The sequence below is a fragment of the Triticum dicoccoides genome, unplaced genomic scaffold, assembly GCF_002162155.2.
Source record: "Triticum dicoccoides isolate Atlit2015 ecotype Zavitan unplaced genomic scaffold, WEW_v2.0 scaffold23391, whole genome shotgun sequence".
NCBI lineage: Eukaryota > Viridiplantae > Streptophyta > Magnoliopsida > Poales > Poaceae > Triticum > Triticum dicoccoides.
Window position 1 is genome coordinate 1 of NW_021246816.1, and position 8,088 is coordinate 8,088.

An 8,088-nucleotide genomic window follows, 5' to 3' on the forward strand; every position below is an offset into this window, starting at 1 on the left:
AGTACCCGGTCTCGAGCTCTGGGCTGAAAACCCTAGGTCTCTTCCAAGTCGGTTATACCTAGCAATGGCTATGTTTTTGAGCCGTTACCCTGTTGAAGACATTGCTCAAATATGGCAGGACTTGTTCTTTAGTGTGAAAACCTAGAAGCTGGCCTTTGGTGGTTGGATTCGTGATGATGGTTCTTGAGCGCTGTTTTCTTCTTAAAGGTGTTGTTGTTAAAGAACCTTCTGTGTCCCTGAGGTGTTAAAAGATGGTTGGTCCGGATACGGTCTTTATCGTAGTTTCTCCATCGTAGTTTTGATCGCTTTAGGTTTTCTGTCCTCGTTTAGGCATAGCTTTAGTTTTGTATTGTGTTTGTGCCCATTTCATAATTTATTTTGAAGTCAATAAAATCCACCTTTTATCAAGGTTGCTCTTTCACCATACCTATGCGGTCCTCACCTGCTTCCTTTCTTTGTCGTTGTAGGAGTGTCGTCGACAGGTCGACAGGGGGTTCGGAGCAGGAAGCCTTGTAGCCTTGTAACCAGGAGACACGCGGATCGGCACGATAACTCTGGAGCCATCATTGGAGCACAGAATTTATCTTTAGGATTTATTTGGAGGTGCCAAAGAAATCTTCTAACTGTTGCGAGATAACGTATTTTCGTTGGTCGGAGAGAGAGGGGGCATGTAAATAGGACAGGAGATGTACTAACTGACATGTTAGCTTTGGAACACGTCGACGTCGTTGCTTAATTTTTGCTATAGCTGCTAGTCGAGTCCTGCACATGCACAGAGCTGAGAACACAAAGTAATTTTGTCTCAACTACGTACGTACATAACGACTTGTGAGGTCGATCGACAGGTTCCATGCAACTTCCAGGGTTATGTTAATTATATATACTCTACAGCTTGTATCGAAATGCAGCAACAGCAATGCCATTAATTGGCAATCTCAATGCTTGAGTACGTCAGACCGTCATCAAGCTAACCGTACTGCGATAACCTACGTATCTATATATATCATGATCGATCCAGCCCAGCTGAGCATTAGTTACAACTTTACAGGAGAAGCAAACAGCAAAGCTAGCCCAGAGTAGGTAGTCATGAGGTCGAAGACGGGGAAGAACAAGAATGTTCTGATGGTGGTGGCCGGCGTGCTGGCCGGGCTGACCGTCTTGTTCGGAGTCGTCGGCGCCATCTTCATGGGGGTGGTACGCACCGCCCGTATGCTAGATGGCTTTCTCGGCCGGCCGGCGGTCTTTGTGACGTCCGGCCATAGCTGATCTTGCTTCTTCTTAACTGTGCGTGTTTCCATCCATCCGTTCATTCATGCAGACAGCGGCTCCGCGTCCGGGCAAGGGCAGCGACGCCTACTGTACCTACAGGCTATCGCCGGCGTTGCCCTGTGGTCTCCTAGCGGCGGCGCTGGCGTTCACGACGCAGATAGTCGCCAGCGTGGCCATCGGCTGCTGCGGCTGCTGCTGTGGGGCGTGTCCGACTCCTAAGAGCATGGTTGAACGCGTCGTCGCCGTCCTCTTGTTCATCTTCTCATGGTATGTAGGTGATCAGAACGAGACACAATTGGAGTTCTATTGATTTTTTCTTCAAGAGTCAATTTTCTTCATGTTTGACTAGTTTCTAGACAAAAAAATATCAGTATCTACAATACCGAGTTTTCAACTTTAGATTCATCATAAAAAAGTATTTTCATAATTAATTTCTTTGATATTCAAGATGTTGATATTTATTTCAGAATTTTGGTCAAGCATATAAATATTTGACTTTCAGAAAAATTAATGCATCTTATATTCTAGAATGAAGAGAGTACTTGTTGGTAGCGGCATCTGTATCCGAACTTTAGAATTTATCTACAATTTCCACATGTATAGCCCTTCACATCCATCAATATATATCTCGGGGGCTTGTTCATTTAAGTATTAATTATTGCGGTCTATATTGCATGCATGATTTCAGGTTCCTTGCCCTTAAAGTGGTGGCAATATTTCTGGTGGGTGCAATGATGATCGGGCCTAACGCATCTGTTAATTTTAGTGCCGGCAATTGTATTTCACCAGGTGTCGGAATCTTCATGGGAGCCACGTGCTTATTTTTTCTAGTTCTCGGCCTTGATCTCGGCGCCTACGCTCTGATTTAGAAGTCTGGCCACCAGCAAGCAGCTATACCGACCGTGATCCTCCTTTAGTGCCAACCGCCCCGTGTAAAGTTGGTGTCCGGCCTTCTCCTTCTGCATGGGCAAATAAAGTCTGAAACACATATATTTAGATAATAATATGATAAAAGTACTGAAAATATATAATTTATTATGTTGAACAATATTTTTTAAACATAAATAGCATAATGGAATAAAAATTCTCATGGTTGTTTGCGTATTGAGGTGGGCTTCTACTATGCATGGCTGCATGTTGACGGAGGTCCTTTCCTCATATGTATGTTGCATGTTGCGATGACATGTTTGCTTGTCGAGAGAAATATGTAATTGAAGGCTAGCTATTTAGATATAGAAGATTCATAGTATGTCATCATTTCTTTTTGTCAATGAAGTCTTTTGTGGGGATTTCGTGACAATTGTCATGATGTGGGATTCATGAAGCAATACACACTTGAAGGTTCTACGTACAGGATTCAAATGAGGAATTTACCTAGGTTCGGACCCTCTGCCTAGAGGTAACACCCTACTTCTACCGAGTGTTTAATCAAGGCTCGTAGGACAAATTTTGTGGCAGTACAAGTATATGAGCGAATCTCGTTTGTCATTTCCTGCCGCGCAAGGGTGCCCTAGCCCCGCCTTATATAGGTCGAGGAGGTTGGGCCTAGTTGGTCTAATAGTACATCCGCCCTAGTTGGTCTAACAGGTGCATTCATCTAATGTGGTTACGCTCGGTTTAATGTGTTGTAGTAACGCTTGGTTTATGGTGCTAGTGTCTTGGAGAGGAGTTTTTTAATTTTTAGCTTTAGAACCAAATCCACAGACGGTATTTGGCCTTGGAAACAGAAGCCAACTTTTGCCGCAGAGGATGCCAAGTCCGTCCTTACCTTGGGTGTTACCGAGTGGTCTATATCCCGGGGGACCGTCGTGCTTTGAAGATCTCTGGAGTTGCCCAATATTGTACTGCACATGAGTTTTTTCTCCTGTGGTTTTATTATCGGGACATTCACTATTTTGCATCAGTTTTTTTTTCCGGTTTTTTTCTCTTTTTTGTCCTTTTACTTCTTTCTCTTTTTTGGTTTTCTTTGTTACTTTCCTCAGTGTCATCGATTTTATCTGGTTTTTCCTTTTTCTTTTTTACTTTCTATCTGGTTTTTTCCTTGCGCAACACATTTGGATAAAGAGGTTAGCTTGCAATCTTCATAAGAAGTACTTCCGTCCGTTTACAAATATAAGATGTTTTGTATATTTTAATATGAACTATATACTGACTAAAATGGATGAACTATTTTAATATAGACTACATACGAACTACTCCCTGCGTCCCATAATATAAGAACGTTTTTACACTGCACTAGTGTCAAAAACGTTTTTATATTATGGGACAAAGGGAGTAGTAAACGAATTAACAAACACACTAAAATATGTCTTCTAGGAAAACACTTTCTCGCGGTTCCACTTCTAACAGAATAAAAGGAAGAAAAACAGTTCGAGTCCTCTTCTCAGGAAACACTTTCTTGCCGTTACAACAGAGCAATTTACACGCACCAGAAAAAGAATAAAAGCGCTCTCATTCCAATATTGTTCCCGCAATTATTCTATCAGTTTGTCAAATTCACATCTAGATGTTATTTAAGAATATCACATCTAAGCTCCCACAAGTATATAATGTAGCAACAAGAAACAAAAAAAACTAGGAAAAAATAGACCACAAACAGAGTGGACATCAACTAACTATGTCACATCTAAATGTATCCTAGACAGACCCTTATTCTATCTTCTTTCCATTACTTAACCTGCATGCGAGGAAGAAAAAGCAAGAGAGATATGCGGCCATGCAGGGATAAATTCCACGCAATTAGCCTTAACTGGTTTTAGTTTGGTATAACTGCCCATGAAATGATGGACACAGGCGGCCACTATCCCCGTGCGATTCCTCTTCTTCTACGTCTTGCCGTGGACATGGACGGCGACGCGAAGGAGCCGAGCATCGTCCACGAGCTGGTGCCACTTCCTCTACTCTTCTTCTATCTCTTGAAGAGGAAACCAGCGCCTGCGCCGGCGGCAGTTCTCGGTCCGCTCGGTCGGACCGAGCTAAATCCGGATCGGAACGGCAGTGTTATCGATCCCAAACGGGCCACCCTGAGCCCTATATATATCCGGCCGACCCGGCCGAATCGCCGCATCAATCGCAGTCGCATCATGCCGCCCAACAAGGTCCAGCCGCAGGGTCTCTTCTCCTGCCTGTACAGCAGCGAGCGCGACGAACCCCATAACTTCAACTTCAAGGCCGCCCGCGGTGAGTGCGACGGCCCCCCCTAACTTCAACTTCAAGGCCGACCTCCTCGACCTCATCCCCGACTTCTACGAGGAGGCATTCGACCGGCTGCCCGTCCAAGACATGTCGGACGCCGTCGCGGATCAACTATACGAAACCATGCGCGACGGCAGCCTGTCCCTCGGCCTCCTGGACCCCGTCTCCAACATCATCCTCGGCACCCTCTGTAACACCCTCGATGCGACTATATCTCCCACGTGTCGAGGCACGACTTAGAGGCATAATCGCATTGAAGGCATATGTCGCAAGTGAGGTAATCTTCACACAACTCATGTAATATAATAAGGGAAAGAGATACATAGTTGGCTTACAATCGCCACTTCACCCAATTACATAAATAAAGCATTACATCAATCAGATACAAACAAGGCCCGACTACGGAGCCAAAATAAAAGAAGAACCACAAATGCGACAAAAGGCCCCCGATCGACCCCAACTGGGCTCCACTACTGATCAACTAGAACGAAACAACACAAAGGGCAAGATCTTCATCGAGCTCCTCCTTAAGCTTGGTTGCGTCACCTGCTCGGTGACATAGGCACCTGCAAACTGGTTTTTGAAGTATCTGTGAGCCACGGGGACTCAGCAATCTCGCACCCGCGAGATCAAGACTATTTAAGCTTATAGGAAGGATGGAGTAATGAGGTGGAGCTGCAGCAAGCGACTAGCATATATGGTGGCTACAATCGCAAAAGAGAGCGAGAAGAGAAGCAAGGCACGGTCGTGAAGCTAGTAGCGATCAAGAAGTGATCCTAGAGCAACCTACGTCAAACATAACTCCAACACCGTGTTCACTTCCTGGACTCCGCCGGAAAGAGACCATCACGGTTACACACACGGTTGATGTATTTTAATTAAGGTCAACTTCGGGTTTTCTACAACCGGACGTTAAGAAATTCCCATCTGCCCATAACCGCGCGCACGGCTTTCGAAAGATAATACCCTGCAGGGGTGTCCCAACTTAGCCCATGACAAGCTCTCACGGTCAACGAAGGAATAGACCTCCACCCGAGACATTCCGATCAGACTCGGTATCCCGGTACAACAAGACATTTCGACAGGGTAAAACTAAACCAGCAACACCGCCCGAATGTGCCGACAAATCCCGATAGGAGCTGCGCATATCTCTTTCTCAGGGCACACTCAGATTGTCCAAGGTACGGGTAGGCCAGCCCAGAGTTGCCCCTGGTGGCCACCGGCAGCTGACAGGTTAGACCAACACTCAGAGGAGCACTGGCCCGGGGGGGGGGGGGTAAAATAATGATGACCCTCAGGATGCCTTACCAGAGCGATGGGGAGACTGGGAAGTAAAAAGAATTCCTAACTCTCCGATATATAATTCCTAAATGACTCAAAACATTTTTCTAGACACAACTCGGCTGCTTAAAACGATCAAGCAATGGGGCTCCTAAGGTCGGGGAAGGCTCTGATTACCAACTTGTAACGCCCTCGATGCGACTATATCTCCCACGTGTCGAGGCACGACTTAGAGGCATAATCGCATTGAAGGCATATGTCGCAAGTGAGGTAATCTTCACACAACTCATGTAATATAATAAAGGAAAGAGATACATAGTTGGCTTACAATCGCCACTTCACCCAATTACATGAATAAAGCATTACATCAATCAGATACAAACAAGGCCCGACTACGGAGCCAAAATAAAAGAAGAACCACAAATGCGACAAAAGGCCCCCGATCGACCCCAACTGGGCTCCACTACTGATCAACTAGAACGAAACAACACAAAGGGCAAGATCTTCATCGAGCTCCTCCTTAAGCTTGGTTGCGTCACCTGCTCGGTGACATAGGCACCTGCAAACTGGTTTTTGAAGTATCTGTGAGCCACGGGGACTCAGCAATCTCGCACCCGCGAGACCAAGAATTGAGATAACAAAGGCATTGGGATTTATTTGCAAGTGGGTTATGGTTAATTCCAAATAAATGGAATATTTACTATAGCTCTCTAAATATCGAGAGGATATGTTTTAAAGAGAAATCACCATGTGAATATCCCTCGATTTAAATAGATCAACGATCTATGCAATTTATTTAGGTGAGTTTTAAAAAATTAAATGACATGATGGCATGATGCAATGCAAATGATGTAACAAACAAAACAAATCACACGATGAAACTCGAAGTAGCTGGAAGTCTTCTGGAGCGTCGGTCTCGGGGCGTTACACCCTCTCCCTCCTCCCGCGCGACGACTTCCGGCCAAAGGAGGAGCCGCCCACCAAGAGGATCAGGAGGTCCAAGAGGCTCGTCGGCATGGGGCAGCCCAAGGATAGCTTGTCGTCCGCAGGGTTACCTGGCGCAGAGTTGCTCAGGCGTCCTGCCAGGCTCTCGTCAGGTTGATGACGAGCTACTTCGGATGCATCACCGAAGAACAGGCCACCCGCTACATCCACTGGGCGGGCGCCGACCTCGCCCGCGCCGTCCTGCTCGTCGAGCATGATCTATACGCTGCGGAGCTCGTGCTCCCTGGCCCTGCCTCCGAGAGGACTCAGGCGGCGCTCAGGTGTGCGGCGATGCATGTGTGCCATTCCGCGCCTGACGTCCTTGTGCGGCTCCAAGTGTCACCTTTGTCACGTCAACGACTCCTCGCCGCCGCCCCCTTCCTAAAGCCGGGAGGGCCGAAGCCCACCGTTTATAATGTTAACACCAACATGGATCTGCTGCGGTACCAGGACGATGGCCCCCTCGACCTCCAGGTGAATTTGCTACCGGGCGGGAGGGGGGGTAGTCGTCTACTACCGGAACCTCAAGCCCAGTGAAGGAACATTTGAGGTTTCCAAAAGCACGAGCTCCATGGACGGCTTCGACATGGTCACCATCAATGTCGAGCGGCATGGCGACCACTTCGTGTCCTTGCGGTCTCATGAAAACAAGAGATCCATGATATCAGCATGTCTGGCAAAGGCCGTGAAAACATCTCATAGGCATGGGTTATTGGACAAATGTGGCGGTGATGCCTGCGAGTACACCCAGTCTCTCACGACGAGGCTCCACGCCATGATCCACACCTTCTATCTCAAAGCCGTCACCATGCTACCCTCTGCAGGGCTTAGGCTCATCCGCGACATCATGTTTGCCAGCCCACTGCTATGGCCCCATGGACCCCATCTCCATCATCATCCTCAACTCCATTTGGTACAACATAGTGTGCCCGCTCCCACACGCAGACACTAAGATCCAGGTGTACGACATCCTCGACACCCTCTCCTTGCTTCGCGTGGAGGTCCGGTCCTTGGAAGGCCTCATCGCCACCGTTCGTGCAAACCCTGAGTCTGGATCATCCATGCAGTGGGTGATAGAGCACCTCTGCTGCAAACAATGTGACTTGTCCAAGGAGACGCACACACTACAACAGTTTGTTGCCGCAGCCGCAGCGGGTCGACATCCATGGCCCGCTGCACTAGGATCATTCCTCACGTCGTCCCTGACACCCGGCGTGTTGCTTGACCTACAAAACTTGCTGACCACTGGTACCAATGATGTGATATCACGTGAATCTCTCGATCAAATAGAGCACATTCTCCGAGACATCACACCACCGTTGGCTCCCGAACCTCGCAATGAGGAGGCCGAACTTTGCA

The 8,088-nt window shown here is 47.3% G+C and overlaps 1 pseudogene; it reads left to right on the forward strand.

The window, feature by feature from the left end:
• The first annotated feature begins 1,086 nt into the window (after window positions 1-1,086).
• LOC119345406 lies at window positions 1,087-8,047 on the forward strand (annotated as a pseudogene).
• Window positions 8,048-8,088: the final 41 nt, after the last annotated feature.